General features: G+C 48.0%; 1 protein-coding gene and 1 long non-coding RNA gene across 6 annotated transcripts in view; one reads left to right on the top strand and one right to left on the bottom strand.

Annotated features, from left to right (window-relative positions):
• Nucleotides 1-16,683, top strand: part of LOC105067192 (zinc finger protein 480) — a 46,184-nt gene that overhangs the window by 23,237 nt on the left and 6,264 nt on the right. The window lies entirely within an intron of this gene.
• The window catches only part of LOC123616221 (uncharacterized), a 35,332-nt gene continuing 26,915 nt past the window's right edge, over nt 8,267-16,683 (bottom strand). For 3 of the 5 annotated variants that reach the window (XR_012509346.1, XR_006724121.2, XR_012509347.1), the window contains 2 exons: nt 14,460-14,527; nt 8,267-13,303 (listed from right to left, as the gene is read on the bottom strand). This is a non-coding gene — a long non-coding RNA (uncharacterized LOC123616221). The remainder of the gene's footprint in view (nt 13,304-14,459; nt 14,528-16,683) is intronic. The other 2 variants (XR_012509349.1, XR_012509348.1) reach the window with 2 other exon arrangements.

The raw sequence follows: 16,683 nt of genomic DNA, 5'->3' as shown, positions 1-16,683 counted from the left end.
TCATGTACAGCACAATGTCCCAGTCATGCATATACATGCATATATTCATTTTCATATTTTTTCATTAAAGGTTATAGGATAATGAACACAGTTCCTGTGCTTTACAGAAGAAACTTTTTAAAATTTATTTTTATTTATAGTTGCTAACATTGGTAAATCTCAAACTCCCAAATTTATCCCTTCCCACCCCCTTTCCCCAGTAACCATAAGATTATTTACTAAGTCTGTGATTCTGTTTCTGTTTTGTAGATGAGATCATAGTGTCTTTTTTTTTTTTTTTTTTTTTTTTTTTTTAAATTCCACATGTAAGTGACATCACATGGTCTTTTTCTTTCTCTTTCTGGCTTACTTCACTTAGAATGATCTCTAGGTCCATCCATGTTGCTGCAAATGGCATTTTTTTATTTGTTTTTATGGCTGAGTAGTAGTCCATTGTATAAATACACCACAACTTCTTTAGTCATCTGTTGATGAACATTTAGGTTGCTTCCATGTCTTGGCTATTGTATATAGAGCAGTTATGAACACTGGGGTGCATGTATCTTTTTGAATTAAAGTTCCCTCTGGACATATGCCCAGGAGTAGGATTGCTGGGTCATAGGGCAAGTCCAATTTTAGTTTTTTGAGGAATCTCCATACTGTTTTCCATAATGGCTGCACCAAACTACATTCCCACCAGCAGTGTAGGGTTCCCTTGTCTCCACACCCTCTCCAGCATTTATTCTTTGTGGATTTTTGAATGATGGCCATTCTGACTAGGGTGAGGTGATACCTCATTGTAGTTCTGGTTTGCATTTCTCTGATTATTAGTGATACTGAGCATTTTTTTCATGTGCCTATTGGCCATTTGTATGTCTTCTTTGGAGATACTGTTTTATGAGCTGTTTATATATTGTGGAAATAAGCCTCTGTCAGTCGCCTCATTTGCAAATTTTTCTCCCATTCTGTAGGTTATTGTTTTGTTTTGCTTGTAGTTTCCTTTGCTGTGCAAAAGCTTGTAAGTTTAATTAGGTCTCATTTGTTTATTTTTGCTCTTATTTCTATTGCCTGTGTAGACTGCCGTAGGAGAACTTTGCTAAGATTTATGTCAGAGAATGTTTTGCCTATGTTTTCTTCTAGAAGATTTAATGTCTTATCTTATGTTTAAGTCTTTAAGCCATTTTGAGTTTACTTTTGTGTATGGAGTGAAGAAGTGTTCTAACTTCATTGATTTACATGCTGCCGTCCAGTTTTCCCAACACCACTTGAAGAGACTGTCTTTTCTCCATTGTATATTCTTGCCCCCTTTGTTGAAGGTTTATTGACCATAGGTCTGTGGATTTATTTCTGGGTGCTCTGTTCTGTTCCATTGATCCATATGTCTGTTTTTATGCCAATACCATGCTGTTTTGGTTACTGTAGCTCCGTAGTATTGTCTGAAGTCTGGGAGGGGGATTCCGCCAGCATGGTTTTTTTTCTTCAATATTGCTTTGGCAATTCTGGGTCTTTTGTAATTCCATATAAATTTTAGGATTGTTTGTTGTAGTTCTGTAAAAAAAAAAAAAAAAAAAAAAAGTCCTGGATAATCTGATAAGGATCACATTAAATCTGGAGATTGCCTTGGGCAGTATGGCCATTTTAACAATATTTAGAATCCTCAACTCTCGAAAAAGCCACAATTTCTAGTAAGAACTAAGAAGTATGTAATTATGAATTGTCTTTTACATTAGCATTTCGTAGATTGGCAAACATAAATACCAACAGTTTCTAAAAACCATGTGCTTTCTTATTCTTATTAATAGTCCTGAATAGCTTTGGTTTCTCTGTAAAAGGAAACTAATGTTTATTAATTAATGTTTTAGTATTTTATCTCATTTGCATTTGATTTACTTGAAAGAATTTTTATTATATCAAGCAATTTTTTGCTGACAAATTTGTAACAGATATAACAAAATCTTATTGACTTATTAAATCTGTGTGTAACAGAAGTATTATACACTATGCATAACATTAATGACTCTAAAGACATACTTATGTTACTCAAATCAGTGAATTTTAACTTTAATATTAGTTATCAATCTGATACTGAGTATTTCCCAGTTCCTGTGAACCTGAAATATATTTTGTTTAGCTTTTGAGAAAAAGTCAGCTAAATAGTAGCTTTTTAGAAATCCTTAGTTTGTTAAGCACTTACTTGTAAGGCAGTTAAATAGAGCTCTTTTATAAATTGAACACTTTTAGAGGTAGAGACATCTTGTATCTGTGCCCAGAAAGGGATCTCATAGTTTTCCTGCTTAAGTTTTCAACGGCCATTTACCACTTTTTTTTCCTTTGGTTTGAGGTTCTAAGAATTAACCCCAAGGCTGAAGCCTCGGGCACAGCAGGCTGTGTGTGTATTTCAAGGATGTGATAAGAGTTGATTGCAGTCTGGTGTCAAAGTGTGTCAGCCAAGACCCCGCTCTTGGTCATCCCCGGCGTCCTGAGAGGCAGCAGTTACTGGGGTCCTGAGGCTGCCAGGCGCCTCGGGCCCCTTATTCGCGGTCATTTTTTCACCTCCTTCCAGATCATACATTAACCAAGTTGTGTTACAATAAAACACTGTTTTCTTTTCAGTCAGTGAAGAATAGCTGTGGTTTGACCAGTCCTTTAGAATCTTTCCCAAGGGACTGTCAGGTGGCAGTGACGTGGCGCCGCCCACTTTATCTAACTGCGCTCGTCCTCCCAGAGACATAGAATTCCAGCCTCACCCAGACACAGGATTCCAACCCTGACCAGCAAATGGAAGCCTCACATTCCAATGCAAAGGCAGACTCAGATACAACTCAGATCTGGCACAAACCCAAATTAAACCCAAATCGGCTTCCTAGTCCACTAAGCCCATGAGCTGCTTTCCAGTTGGCACCTTCCAAATGGGGGCTTTGAGAGAGAGCGCCCATCAAATGGGGGCCCCAGCCTCCCAGAGGGAGGCCCTGAGGGGTCAAGGGGCCTCAGTGGGCACCGGGAACTTACCCAGAGTCTAGTCGGGGAGTCTCCGAAGGGCGCTCAGCAGTCAGAGGTCCCGGCCAGGCCGGAGAGAAGGAGGAAGAAGTCCCCTGAGCCAAGGGGCCCGGCAGCTGCTGGGGCTGCATCTGCCCCTGTCCCAGAGCGTCAGCTGCCCGGGCGGCAGGCCCAGAGGGCTCAGGCAGAGATCCCCTCCTTTGAAAAGTGGGGGACCTCGAGTCCCTTCCTGGTCATGAAATCTGTTGCTCGAAAAATCAGCCTTTGCATCCCCAAAAGCGAATTCAAACTCAGGCAGTTGCGAGCAGAGAAGAGAGCTGTCTTACTGCTTTGCCAGGCAAAGGGAGTTACAGCGGGCTAACGGCGTGGAAACTGAATCCCTCCTGGCTTGGGGCTTGGTGATAATATAGGCAAACAGGATGGAGCACATCAGTGATAACAAACAATAGAAGTGAAGTTTCTGGTGGCCCTTCAAGCCGGGCGCTGCCGTGGTGTTACCTACCAGGTCTTATCTCTCCAGCGTCGTGGGGTGGGGGCTGGGCTTTGGAGGATCTGGCGGTTCCTTCAGTGTTATTGTTCCGTGACCTTTCTGGAGAGTAGCTCCTGGGTTTTGGATGCAGGTAATTTAGGGTAGGGCATGAATCACAGGGTCGGGGTTGCTAAGCGTGTAGTCACTCAACCAAGTTAAACAGTAGTAGCGAGGAGTAGCACAGGCTAGGAGAGAAAACTGGGAAAAGACTGGGAGAAAACAAGTCAATCACAGTAAACTCTACAGAGCTGTCTTAGCAGCAGGGAAGCCGTTTTGTGACTCCTTCAGTGATGGCGAGCTGGTCCCTTAAATGGGGTGAGGGTGGGAGCAGGTCTAGGGTTCGGCCTGGAATGGTGGCTTAGGCGGTCTGCCCACCCCCACCCCCCAGTGGTGGAGCTGTGTGCAGGGACCATGCACAGTGCCCTGCTGTTGTTTGCTCCCAGCACCTCAGGAGTGGCAGTTGGGTTTTGGTCTTTTTGTATCCTGTTGTTCAGGGTTGCTCCAGCTGCCCACACACACTCTTTTATTTTTAGTCCCATTAGTTTCTTTGTATTCTGTTGCTCCAGGAGCCATTTGTCCAGGTGCACACAAAAAAGGGTTCCAGGTCCCAAGTCCCAGTCTGTCTCACCCTCACCTGAGTAGAGGAGGTGACCTGGGCCAGCTGTGTGACACCGTGTTCTTCCATCCCAAATTCCACCCTGCTGGAAAATGTGCAGTCAGTGAAAAAAATTAATAGTCAATCTAAGAAATGAAAAATTTATTCCTGCCAACCTGAGGATTATAGCCCAGGAGACAGCCTCTCAGCTCTGAGAACTGTTCTGAAGGCAGGGGTGGGGGCCATTGTATAAATGGTTTTGGCAAAGGGGTGCGTGCAATCAAGCACACATGTTGGTAGAAGATAACAACTGTTCTCAAGGAACAGATGTCTCAGTGAACGGCATAGTGCTTTTCTAAGTGTGGGAAGATGCAAGAATCCAGGTTCATACAAATTTCTCCTGTGAATATTTGTCTGAAGGGCCTGTCCTGCCGGTTTTCCCGGAGCAGAGAGCGCCTCATCCTGATATTCACCCTGAATTCCTTCCAGGCTGTGTGCTGTAGGTCAGGGACCACAGTGGCTAACGACCTGATTCTTGTAGAACTGGGTGATGGGCAACGTTCTTTATTTTACCATCCCTTCCTTCCCTTTTGGTCTTAATTTCAGCTGAGGTTTGGGAGGCATTTTGTGGCCAATTTGCCCCACAGCGCTAGGAATGCTCGTTCCCAGGCCCGGCGAGGAGGATTTCGTGGCTAGGCCGTCAGCCTGCTGTGGCTGGACTAGGCCCTGCCGCCTGGAGCCGAAAGCCTCAGACCGTCTGTCTGACCAGCCTGTTATGGGCCAGGAACTGGTCCCCTCTTGTTGCTTCTTTCCGTATTTACAGTTACACTGTTACAGTCATAGATCTCATAGATAGGACTGTGTATTTGGTCAGTTGTTTCAAGCTGCCAGATCACCACCAATTTTATCTGAGGCTCAGACACACATTCGGTAGTGCAAGAAACAATGACTCATAGAACAGGCAGAATACAAGTGGGACAGCTAGTGACAGTAACAAGGCCCCAGTGAGTACTTAACTGAGAGCTTCCATTAGGCGTGGCCCAGGGTCTCCCAGGTCGGCTGGAGAGTCTGTTCTGCTGCATCAGCTGTTATCCTTAAGGGAAATGATACCTTGTCACTGTGCAGAGTTCACCAAGCACATGGGCGAGTGGTGGGTCATTGCTGGAGATGCCCCAGGATGCTCGCTCGGGAGCCCCTAGACAGAGCCCCAAGGGAGGGTCTGTGGTGTCTCACAGGAAGGAATTCAAGAGTGAGCCAAAGTAAAGTGAACACAAGTTTATTTAATTTAGAGAGATACACGTTCCAGAACGCACACCTTCTCAAAAAGTGAGAGTGGCCCCGGGGTGTGGAAGCGGTTAGTTTTTATGGGCTGGGTGATTTCTTAGCAAACAAGTGGGAGGACGATTCTGTTTTTAAGAAGGGGTAGGGGTTTCCAGGAATTGGGCCACCGCCCACTGTTTGTCCATCTGTGGTCACCTTGGAACTGTCCTGGTGCTGGTGGGTGTCATTAACATGCTGGTGTATTACCACTCAGTGTGTAACCGAGCTCAGGGTCTCCTGGAAGCCAAACCTTCTGCCATCTTGGGATCTATCCATTTTCTTGTCAAATCCTGCTTTTCTAAATGGCTTTGTCCCCCTCCTCATTCTTTTAACATTTGTGCCCTGCCCACCTCCTGTCTCATGCTGACCCCTTAGAGGACTGAGAATGTTATCTTTTAAAGTTACATGGCTGGTGCCAAAGGAAGAGAAATTGATCTTTATGGTTGAGCAGGAATTTCCGCCACTGGGGACGTCTGGTTAACGCCTAATGCAGCTGCACAGTGCACCGCAGAGGGGAGGGAGGAAGCCAAGTGGGCAGAGGAAGTTTTATCTTTAAACTTTCCCTGTCTTGCCTTAGACTGTGAATTTTTATTTCATCAGTGCTCTCTCAGGAGGCAAGCAGCTTACTCCATCTCGCCTCCTCTGAGTGTGGGCAGGGGGATCAGGAGAAACACAGTGACTTAGAAAACCAAGGGGGAAAGAGTGGGTGAGATCAGATGGCACTGTAGAGGTCGGGTGTCTTGCAAAGAGAGGGTAAGAATGAAAGGGAAACAGCAGTGGAAGTAGCAAATGGGTAAAACAGGCATGTCCAGAAAACCGGGATCTGCGGGGAGAAGAAGGTACAGAGATAAAGGGAGGATGGGAGAGGAGCCCTTGGTGACAGTAGGGCCAGCAGTGGGGAGGCACGTCACACGGAGAGTGCGTGGAGGGGTCAAGAGTGGAAGCCCTGGTCCTCAGAGTAGCTGGATGCTGGAGGGGAGGGGGAGACCAGGGGAGCAGAGGGAGCAGCACACAGAAGGAGCAGAGTTGGAAGAAAAGGAAGCATGGAGATTTGGGACATTGAGAAAAGTAGGGGAGAAAGAATAGTAGGAGGGGAACAGGCTGCAGAGTGGGGCAGGAGAGGAGTGCGGGGAGAGACGGAGGAGAGGGAGAAGCGGCAGGAGAGTGGAGGGGAGCCAGACAAAGAAACAGGGAGATAGAAAAAGCCTTTAAATGAGAGGGAAGCACCTCGTAGCACAGGAGTGGGGTGACACCTGGATCCAGATGAGTGCTGAGTTGTTTGTGGATAATCAAGTTGTGATGTATTAATTTGTGGTTTTGGAATCTAATAAATTTAAACTTTCTAAAATTGATTATACAGATGAGCATGAGACCTGAAAAACTCCGGTCTCTGACTTGTGCATTTTGTAATTATTTGTATCAGAAGGTAGCTCCCATTTGCAACCCCTGTTCAGCCAAGGGCAGTGCCTTGAATCAAACGGTAGTGAGTCACCCCCTTCCCCTGACATTGATGTGAGGCGAAGGTCAAGGGAAGGACATTTGAGGCAGGAAGTGACCGACTCTGCCACATGAGGCCTTTGTAAAGGAACATTAAAAGTGCTTTTTTCCCCCCTGGTAATAGTTTTGCTTTTTTCTTGTTTCTTTACTTCTTTTTGTAGCTTGAGATCTTAGTTAATTCAGTTTCTCTCCTATAAAGTTATTAACTTCTGAAATGAGCTTTGGTGGCTTCCTGTAATCAGTTCATGTCATTCTTACGTAAATATGCTCTGTTCTGTAGAATATTTTAAGCCTGACACCAGTTTTTTTTTAATTGAAAGAAACTACCATCTTTCATAGTTTCTGGTTTAGATCAGGGCCTGTGTGCTTTCTCCTCTTTATCTTACATACTGGAAAAGTTCTTTGGTAGGCAGTGAACACTTCCACACTGTGCTTATGGGTACGTGGTAAGGCCAGTGCCCTTTTAGCAGTCAAAACCTAGTTTAACCAGTTAGTCTGATACTCAGTTTTCTTCCCTTTTATGTAACCTGAAACAGTGAACTGTGAGGGACTACGAAATGTTCCCCTCAAGTTCTTATCTGTTCTCTGCAAATGAGAGCCCATCTATTCATGAAGAAGTTTCTCAGAGATTGTTTCTAAGCTAACTCCCTTTCAGTGTTACCCACGGAAGCCTAGTCAGTTTACAGTGTTGTGTCAGTTTCTGGTGTACAGCACAGTGCTTCGGTCACATAGGTACATGTATTCGTTTTCATATTTTTTCACCATAAGTTGCTACAAGATACTGAATATAGTTCCCTGTGCAATACAGTATGAATTTGTTGTTTATGTTTTATATATATATATTAGTATCTGTAAATCTTGAACTCCCAATGTATCCCTTCCCACCCTGGTAACCATGTTTGTTTTCTGTAAGTGTATGAAGGAGATTTAGCATGAAAACCGTGGGTGTGCCTGCACGCGGGACATCTCACAGAAGTGGCCGGACTTGTCTGCAAACAGAATTTCCTGCCAAGTGATCCTGCCTGATCCTGGGAGAAACACTGCTTGCAAACAAGGATGTTTACTAGTTCCTCAAAAGGAACAGGCCTGGGAACAGGAGGGTCTGAATGTAAGATAAGGAAATGAATAAGAAGAATGTCTTAGATGTAGTGCGCTTGCGTCAATTCAAAAAATGCTTACTCACTGCGCTCGGCAAGGGTTGCTCTTTTGTGTAAAGGATATAAAAATAAACGAACCCGGATCTTGGGAGACATTTTGCACCACAACTACTCCATGTTTCATTTCGTTGGCAACAGTGTATGTCTGTTTTGTAAATAAAATAGAATGACAATCTCCAGGTCCATCCATGCTGCTGCAAATGGCATCGTTTTATTCTTTTTTATGGCTGAGCAGTATTCTGTTGTATAAATATACCATAGCTTCTTTATCCAGTCATCTGCTGATGGACATTTAGGCTGTTTCCATGTCTAGGCTATTGTAAATAGTGCTGCTATGAAATGAACCTTGTGGTACATGTATCTTTTTGAATTAAAGTTCCCTCTGGATACATGCCCAGGAGCAGGGTTGCTGGGTCATATGGTTTATTTGTAGCTTTTTGAGGAATCGCCATACTGTTCTCCAGTGGCTGCACCAGACTGCATTTCCATGAACAGTGTAGGAGGCTCCCTTTTCTCCAAAGCCTCCCCATGTTTCCTGTGAACTTGCAGAGGATGTTTCTTCTCCCCAGCGTGTCGCTCTGTCCTTCAACCCGTGAACTGTATTCTCCCACCCTCCCGTGGCGCCGCAGCTCCACCAGAGACAGGCAGAGGCAAAGGCTTTACCACGATCTACAATCCTCTGCCCTCCGGCGCCTGTTAGTTTTGTTGCTTGGCTGAAAGAGCGATGGCAGCTGGTTCAAAGGGGTTTCTCTCTCGTTCCTCGTTCGGGACTTGACTCCGTCGGACGCTTCATTCTTAGCCCTAACAGCCCACAGCTGACACCTCCATCATCCTAACCTCTGGGCCTCTCCTGGTTCCCTCCCCATTTTCTGGACTTTGGTCTAATCCAAAGATGGGAAAAACACCCAAAAATGGGTCTCTTCCTGCAAGGCGCAGGGGTCTGGCTCTGCTGCAGGCCCCCTTGTAGGCAGGTCTGTGGCCCACGGAATCCTGGGAGTGGTAGTGGCGGCTGGTGTGTGGACCTGGGTCCCAGGGTCTCACACTAGGGTGCCAGCACTCCGGGCATCCCAGGGTGGGTGGCAGGGCTGGGCCACAGGGCACCCAGGGCCTCTTACCGCAGGGCCCTGGGGGTCATGAAGCTGGTGCTGCGCCCCGGGGCTAGTCCTGGCCCCTGTGAGCCCTGGGACCCAAGGCCCGCGGCTGCAGAGCCTTGAGGGTTCTAGAGGTCCTGTCACTCACTGCTGTGCAGGGGGCCGGGAGTCCTGGGGTAACAGGACTGGTGGTGAGCAGGCTGGTGGGCGGGGCTGCACTGGTAGCCAGATGAAGGGTTCTTACGTGGTGCTTACCAGCTCCGGTGTCCAGTGTCCCCATGGTGGGAGCCAGCATCCACGTCCCCAAGGTGAGTGCCATTCACCTCCTGCCTCTCCGGGAGGGTCTGACCCAGGCTCCTTTCCAGTCACTGCTTCTGCCCTGGGTCTGTTAATCCCTGCCCACCACCCCTTTCCCCTTGGTAACCATGGTTTGTTTTCCTCAGTGATTTTTTTTTTTTCCTGTCTTTGTTAGTGGAGATACTGGGGATTGAACCTAGGACCTTGTGCATGGAAAGCACACTCCCCCATCCCACCTTAGTAATTTTAATGCAGACTTGTTTTGTGTCCACACAGCAACCAGGGGTGTATGGACAGGCAGCACCTTTCTTGAGAATCTTCCAGGACCTCAAAATTGGCCCCAGGAGCTCCCAGATGATGGGGCCTAAAATAGAAGCTCCCACGTGCCTCTAACAACCCTCACTTGATCCTAAACTTGTGGGTAAGGACCACCTTTCCTCTTGGTGTGCCTGGTACACAAACATCACAAGATGACTGGGTGTCCACGTCACCCTGGTTCTCAGCCTCTAGTGGCCCAGACCCCCCACCCCAATAATTTCTGAACAGTCAGCCCTTTGTTCTTTGGGCCGCAGTCCCATTCTGCGCAGGCAGGGCCTCCTCCGTGTGCTGCAGGTTACACGGCTCCCTGAAGTGCTATGGGAGCTGTTCGTTCTGTATTTACTTAAAGAACATATTGTTATTTATTCATTTTTACGAAGTTTTAATTTTTTATTGAAACAGCTGATTTGCAATGCTAACAATGCTGAGTCTTAAGGAAGGCTCTCCAGTGGAAGGCTCTCCAGTGTAACGTTGCCTAAGGGGGCTGCTTTTATCCTGTGCAGGGTAACCGGCAAGGCCTTCTCCCAAACTGGGTTGGTTTCCTGGCCTATTTTGGTGGTTCTCTTTTTTAAGGAATGACTCATCTTTTCAGTCTTTGCTGCGGACTGAGGTCTCCACGGAGCACGGTAACTCCCCTTGTAGCCCCAGAGTTACCCTGGCTATGAAAGCTCCTTTGTTGGCACTTTGATTTGAAAGAGGCAACCCACAAAGACACATGATTTCTCCTAGTAAGGCCCCCGTTACCTCAGAAGCCCTTTTCTGCCCTGCATGGAAAAGCTTCACCCAGCCTACCCTGTTGAAGGCGTTCAGACCCCAGCAATGTCTACAGTTCCCCACGGCCCTTGGCACAACAGTAAGTCTGTCTGCCGGTAGGTCCTGGTTCCGCCTCTCGGGTTTGCATCCCTTTTATGATTGGAGGTGGCCAGGCTTGAGGACTGTTTCTGGCACAGATCAGGCAATTCTGTATGACCTTTGAGACAGACCTTGGCATTTGTGGACCAGTAGTACATTTTTGTAGCTAATGCTAGCTTGCATCCCTCCCCTAACGGGCTCCTTGATCATTCTGTCCCTTTAATGCTCAGCTGTAAGCACCAGCTGGTCTCCACCGTGAAGCCAGCCTTCTTTGGGTGGTGGTACTGATCAGAGCGTCTGCGCTCTGAACACGGAGGCCTACGTGGGGGCAGGTCAGCGCCTGGGGTGAGGGCTAGGGCCTTAGGGTCTGGATGTCTCGCTCTGACCAGTGGAATGATTTCCCGCAGCTGCTTCCTTCTGTGTGTTAACGTTCCTTCCTGCTATTAGCAGACCTCTCTCCACGTGGTCCCATGTGCTTGTATTTCAGAGAAGGCATCCTTAGAATCTCTACAAATGGTTACCTTTTTCTTAGCTCCAAGGTGCAGGGCTCCTGTGAGCGCTACCCTCTGGGCGGACGTACCTGGAGGCAGGCCTCCTGCTCCAAGTCCTGGTGCGTTGCTGTCGCACACCCCGCCTTTCGGCGTCCCTGGTCCATGAAGCTGCTCCTGTCCGTAAGCATTTGCACATCTTGTCAGGTCCCCTAGAATAGACTTTGTCAGTCATTTGTATATAGCCATGGACAGGTTCACTTGTGGGAGTGACTGGGTTTAGAGTGGTTATCACCTTTTACTTTTACACTCAGGTTGTTAAGTAGCGTGGCCTGGTGCGTGCCCTGCCGTTCCAGGAAGGGTGGCACACGGACGTGCGCAGTGGTAGGCTGGCCTAGGGCCAGCCGTCCTTCAGTTACGAGGTCTGTTTGGAAAAGCAGCCTGCTGGCTACTGCACCTAAGCTTAGAGCCAGCCCTCCGGGACGCCCGCCCTGTGCTTCATGCACAAGGTCACGTGGCTTCATAACACCTGACGGACCAAGTGAGAGGCTGCTCAGGTTTCTCCTTGATGATGGTGTGGAACCCAGGAGGGCAGCCCAGAGCCCCTCTTCAGGGCTTGTTGTCATTTCCTTTGAGAGCCTCACACAGGGCTCTGGCTCTGAGTCCAAAGTTAGGGATCCAAATGCAACAAAACCTAGCATTTTCTAAAAATCCCCACACCTGACTTTGGGGGGGTCGGTGCAGCGTCCTAACGCTTGCTTTCATTTAATGGCGGTACTGGGATCAGCCCCACAGGCTAGGCGCCCGCTCTACCGCTGAGCTCTGCCCTTCCTCGCTGGTGATGCCTCTTTTAGATCCAGCAGTAAGTTTGCCCCTTTGATAACTCAAGTCCCAGATACCGTACAGTTGGTTAAGAAATTATCCCCGGTCTGCCAGAAAACTTCAGGTGAGGCTGTATTTTGGTCTGAAGCTTCCTCAGTTTTACCGGCAATCACAATACCACCTACCTGCTGGAGCAAGACGTTCAATGGAAGGGCTGTTAGGTCCCTGGCTGAGACGTCCCCAAAGTTAGTGGGGGCATTTGCACATCCTTGCGGCAGGACCATCCAGCAGGACTGTTACGTTAGTTTCTGCCTCACCTCATTTGTAGGCAAACAGTCCCGGGGACGAGGCCTCATCAGGGAGCAGCAGTAAAAAGGCATCTTTTCAGTCCAGACCTGTTAGTAAAGTAAGAATGTGGGCTCATATCTCCTCACATCTGGTACAAAAGGCTACTCTCGGACCTGGGTGTTTGTACAGCAGGACAGGTGTGGCATCCTGGGACTGACAAGGTCAAAGTAACTGACCTAGAAGAACGGTGGCTTGAAACCTTGTCTCCCTTCCCTCCTCCATGCTGTCAGTCTGCAGCCCTGGCACCTGGACTGCCCTTCTGTGTCCTGTCAGCCCGGACCCCTGCTTTTACCTTTTGTAGAGTTTCCTCAGGGACTTGTGGTTCAGGCTTGTCTCCCAGTGCTAACAGCACAGCTTGGAGGGCTCAGGTCTGATCCAGGAGTTACTGCCATGTCTACTTTTTCTGGTGAGAAAGTCAGCTGGGTATTTAATTTTGTTAGTAGAGCTTATCCTAACAGCGGAGAGAACATTCATGCATATACACAAGCCCAGAAAGCTGTGCTTCAAGTATGTCCTTCCTGTGTGACATTGGAGAAAAGCTGGCGACATGCCCAGACACAGCAGTAGCGATGTGTCTGGCATTGGTACAAGATAAGCAGCTCGAGTGTCAGAGCTAAGTTTCTTCCCCTGCGCTTGTCCTGGGGTCCCTTGTGGGGGAAATGTGGGTGCAGCTCTCGGACTTTAAAGGAGTCCGGGTTCCTGGCAGCAAGTTGCAGCATCTGGCGGGAAGCCTGGAGGCAAGTTCCTTTCCTTTTCTCCCAAGGAAGGATGCCACCAGGTGAGGGTGGGCGTGGAAGGGAGTCAGAGAAAGGTTCGAAGTTGTAAAGACTGCAGATGCTGACGGGTGTCTGTGTGAACCAAGGACAGAGGGTTTTTGACCCGTACCTGCCGCACAGCAGTTCTCAGGAGACCTGGACGCAGCCTCTCAGGTCACAAGGACAGAGGAGATGAACTCAGAGCAGGGTCAGGACTTCCCCAGCGACCTCCGAGCTCCGGGTGTGGGGAAGCTGGGCCTGAGGAGAGCAGAGCACAGGTACCAACTGGAAAAGACACTCGCCTAATACTTTTCACGTGCTTTACCTGACAGCGAGTAAAAGACGTTTCTTAATTGTTGCGTCTTAGAGACGAAGGGTTGTCCATTTTGTCTTTGGGTTTGCAGATTACACACCATTGGCTCTTTCAGGGACTGACCCCCGCCCCCAGCTCCCCCGGGATGGGGATGCGGGGGCCCACCCAGAACCCTGTCTCCCCAGCAGGCTAACTGGGACCATCACCTATTAGAGAATATTCTACCTGCTAGAAATCCCAACATCCTGTCTTGTCTTTTTTCTTTCTGATTCAGATTCATCAGCTCTGACTTGAATTTTTAGTAAAACCTTCTGACTTGCTTCCAGTGCACAGTCTGCCCCAACCAGACCTGCGCATTTTTACTGGCAGGCACAACAAATACGCTCCCCTCAGCACCAGTCACATATTTCAGCTGACTGCCGCCCTCTCAGGGTCTGAGGTGGAAACACGAGGCCTCGCCTGCGGGCCCTTCTGGAGATAAAGCGCTGCCTCACCTCCAGCCCCGCCCACCGCCACCTACTCAGGAGCCAGTGTTTCTCCTCCTGTGGCCTGTGATTGTCACACAGGCTTTCCCTCTTACCAAGTCCTCACACTCCTCTGCCTAGCTTGTGCTAGGGAGATTTCTTGTTTTAATTGAAGTATTGATTCTCAATGTTAGCTTCAGGCATACAGGAAAGGAATTCAGTTATATATACACACATACTTTTTCAGTTTCCATTTTACAAAAAATTGAATATAGTTCCCTGTGCTATATACAGTAGGTCCTTGTTTCTATTTTATAATATTTATAATAGTAATACGTATCTTGTTAACAAGGACCTACTGTGTAACACAGGAAAGTATATTCAACCTTGTAAAAAAAACTGATGGAAAAGAATCTGAAAGAAATGTGTAATGAAGTCAACAATAAAAATATTTTAAGTGAATGAATAAATGACACATTGTTTAAAATATACAGCCACCCTATCATTTGAGTCACATAACCTTCTGCCTTGCACAGAGGCGGCCCTGCATACACTGGGGTCACAAGTATGAAGTGATGTGGGGGAGGAAGGGCGATCAGCCACCAGGACCCTTAGAGCAAAGCACAAAGGTACTTACCAGGACTGTGGGGCCTTGTCACTAGCTTCCACCTACAGGTACACGTAAAAAAGGTCATGGCCATCCTCCTCGAAAAACAGCACGAAGAGAAATATATGTGTGACTGAACTTCACGCTGTACACCAGAAATTGACAACATTGTAAACTGAAGATACTGCAATTAAAAAAAAAAAGTGGGAATGCTGTATCCTATGCCAGCCACGTACATCCCACCAGCCACGCACATGGGTGTATTTTGGACAGATGGGGAAGGACAGTAGAGGAACCACACTGGGTTGGTAACAGGAAAGTAGCAGCTATATCTTCCCCAAAATAAGCCTTTGTACTGCACGTCGCTGTAATAGTGGCCATCCACTGGTGCTCGGAACCATCTTTCCTTACATCCCGGAATTTTATGGCCCCTCTCAAGTTGTGCCCGTACACCCATCCCAGACAGGACATCCCTTAAGAAATCCTTTCGCCATCGACAGTTAGAACCACCTGTCTGCCTTCTGGACTCAGAGAAACTTAGACTCATGGGGCCCAACAAACTCCCCAGACACCCCATAATGATCGGCCCATCCTGCTGTGCAGTCCCACGAAACACTGCAAGCCCTGACAACGCACACACGAGGGAATACACGTGAAGACACCCAAGGACCCACCAGACTGAAGACACCATGTTTTCATTCAGTGACACCAGCCACACACCGTCACCTCTAACATCTACTAATAACACAGATGTGTCTCCAGTGATGCACCTGCCCCAGTGAGACCTCAACATCTTCCAAGGAAACCCTCCCAACTTTTCTTTCATAGCTTCCAAAATGCTCTTCACTGCAACTTAACCAAAGACATCCCAGAAAATGAACTCTCAGATTTTCCCTCTAACTACTCCATGGGCTGCACAATGATTCTCGCCCTCCAAAGACCTCACACAGGTCACTGCGTAGAATGCATGCTGGGGGGCACCCTCCAGATCCGGCCACTCAGGACAAGGCACCCATCCTCCTGCACCCTAAGCTCCCCGTGGGCTCAGCTCAGGTCGTGTCCCAGGGAACTCGAGCTAAGACGCTGTGGCACCACACACTGTTCCACGCAGCCTGCAACGACCCATAGGTGCATTTGCAGATGTCAGAAAGGCTTCCCTTTCCAGCAGTCCCACACAGCCCTGGACCCCACAACCACGCTTGGGGCAGGTGCACACACCAGCTGCCGTGTCCCTCCTGCAGCCCTCACGGCTCCCCTCCACGTCCCTCATTTTTCCTCCTCTCCTTCACGCACACGTGAGCAAATGGGGCTAAAAGGCACAGGGACCTCCCGGAACAGGCCTCATAGCAGGAAGACATGCAAGTTGCAAACTGAACGACCCTGGGCAACCAGGACGGAGATCAAGAAGTCGTAGCTCCTGGGAAGACGTGCCAGCCACTGTGGACATCATGAAGTCCAGTTTAAAGGCGTTTGAGAATTGGCTGGATTGAGTTCAGTGAGCAAGTCACAGAGAGAGGCCCCCATAACTGTCTCCTGTGCTCCCCACTCGCAGCAAACTGGGGGATACCTGAGCTCTTGGGGCGGGGGCAGAATAGGATGACTTTGTAGTGAGGCTTAAAAAATCAGTAGTGGGACCTCAAAACCAGGTCTCATGTAAAACTGAATGCTGCTCAAACTCCTGACCTCTTGCTAAGCACGTGCTCTACCAACGAGCTACAGCCCCACCAACAAGGGGGCGTATCTGAGGGAGAGAAGGCTGTTCAGATACCAGTGTCATCCACACTGTTAACAGGCTGAGGGGCCTGTCAACTGATGTAGAGAAAACATTTAAAAAAATTCAACAACTATTTATAATACAAACTTCAGAAAAGGAGGAAGAGAGGGAGCCTCTCTCAACTCAATAAAGAACATCTGCAAATAAATTACAGCAAACACAAGTAATGATGAAAAGCTGGCTGCTTTTCCCCAGAGATTAGGAACAAGGTAAGCATGCCCACCCTGACCACTGCTACTGACATTATATTAGAAGTTCCAGCCAGTAAAACAAGGGAAAGAGAATAAACGAAAGCCATAAAGGGAGGAAAGGAAGATAAAATTGTGCGCCCACGGGCAGGAGGCATCGCGACTGTGGTGGGCTGAGTAATGCCCCCTCCCCCCAGTAACGGCCATGTCTTCGCACCTGTAACATGCTGGGTGGTTTTTTTTTGTTTTTTTTTTTTTTCTAAATGCCATTTAAAGTTATTTTCTAGTATTT

This window comes from Camelus bactrianus, chromosome 9, assembly GCF_048773025.1.
Source record: "Camelus bactrianus isolate YW-2024 breed Bactrian camel chromosome 9, ASM4877302v1, whole genome shotgun sequence".
Lineage (NCBI taxonomy): Eukaryota > Metazoa > Chordata > Mammalia > Artiodactyla > Camelidae > Camelus > Camelus bactrianus.
The sequence above is the reverse complement of the archived record's forward strand: the minus strand, read 5'-3'. Positions and strand labels throughout refer to the sequence as shown.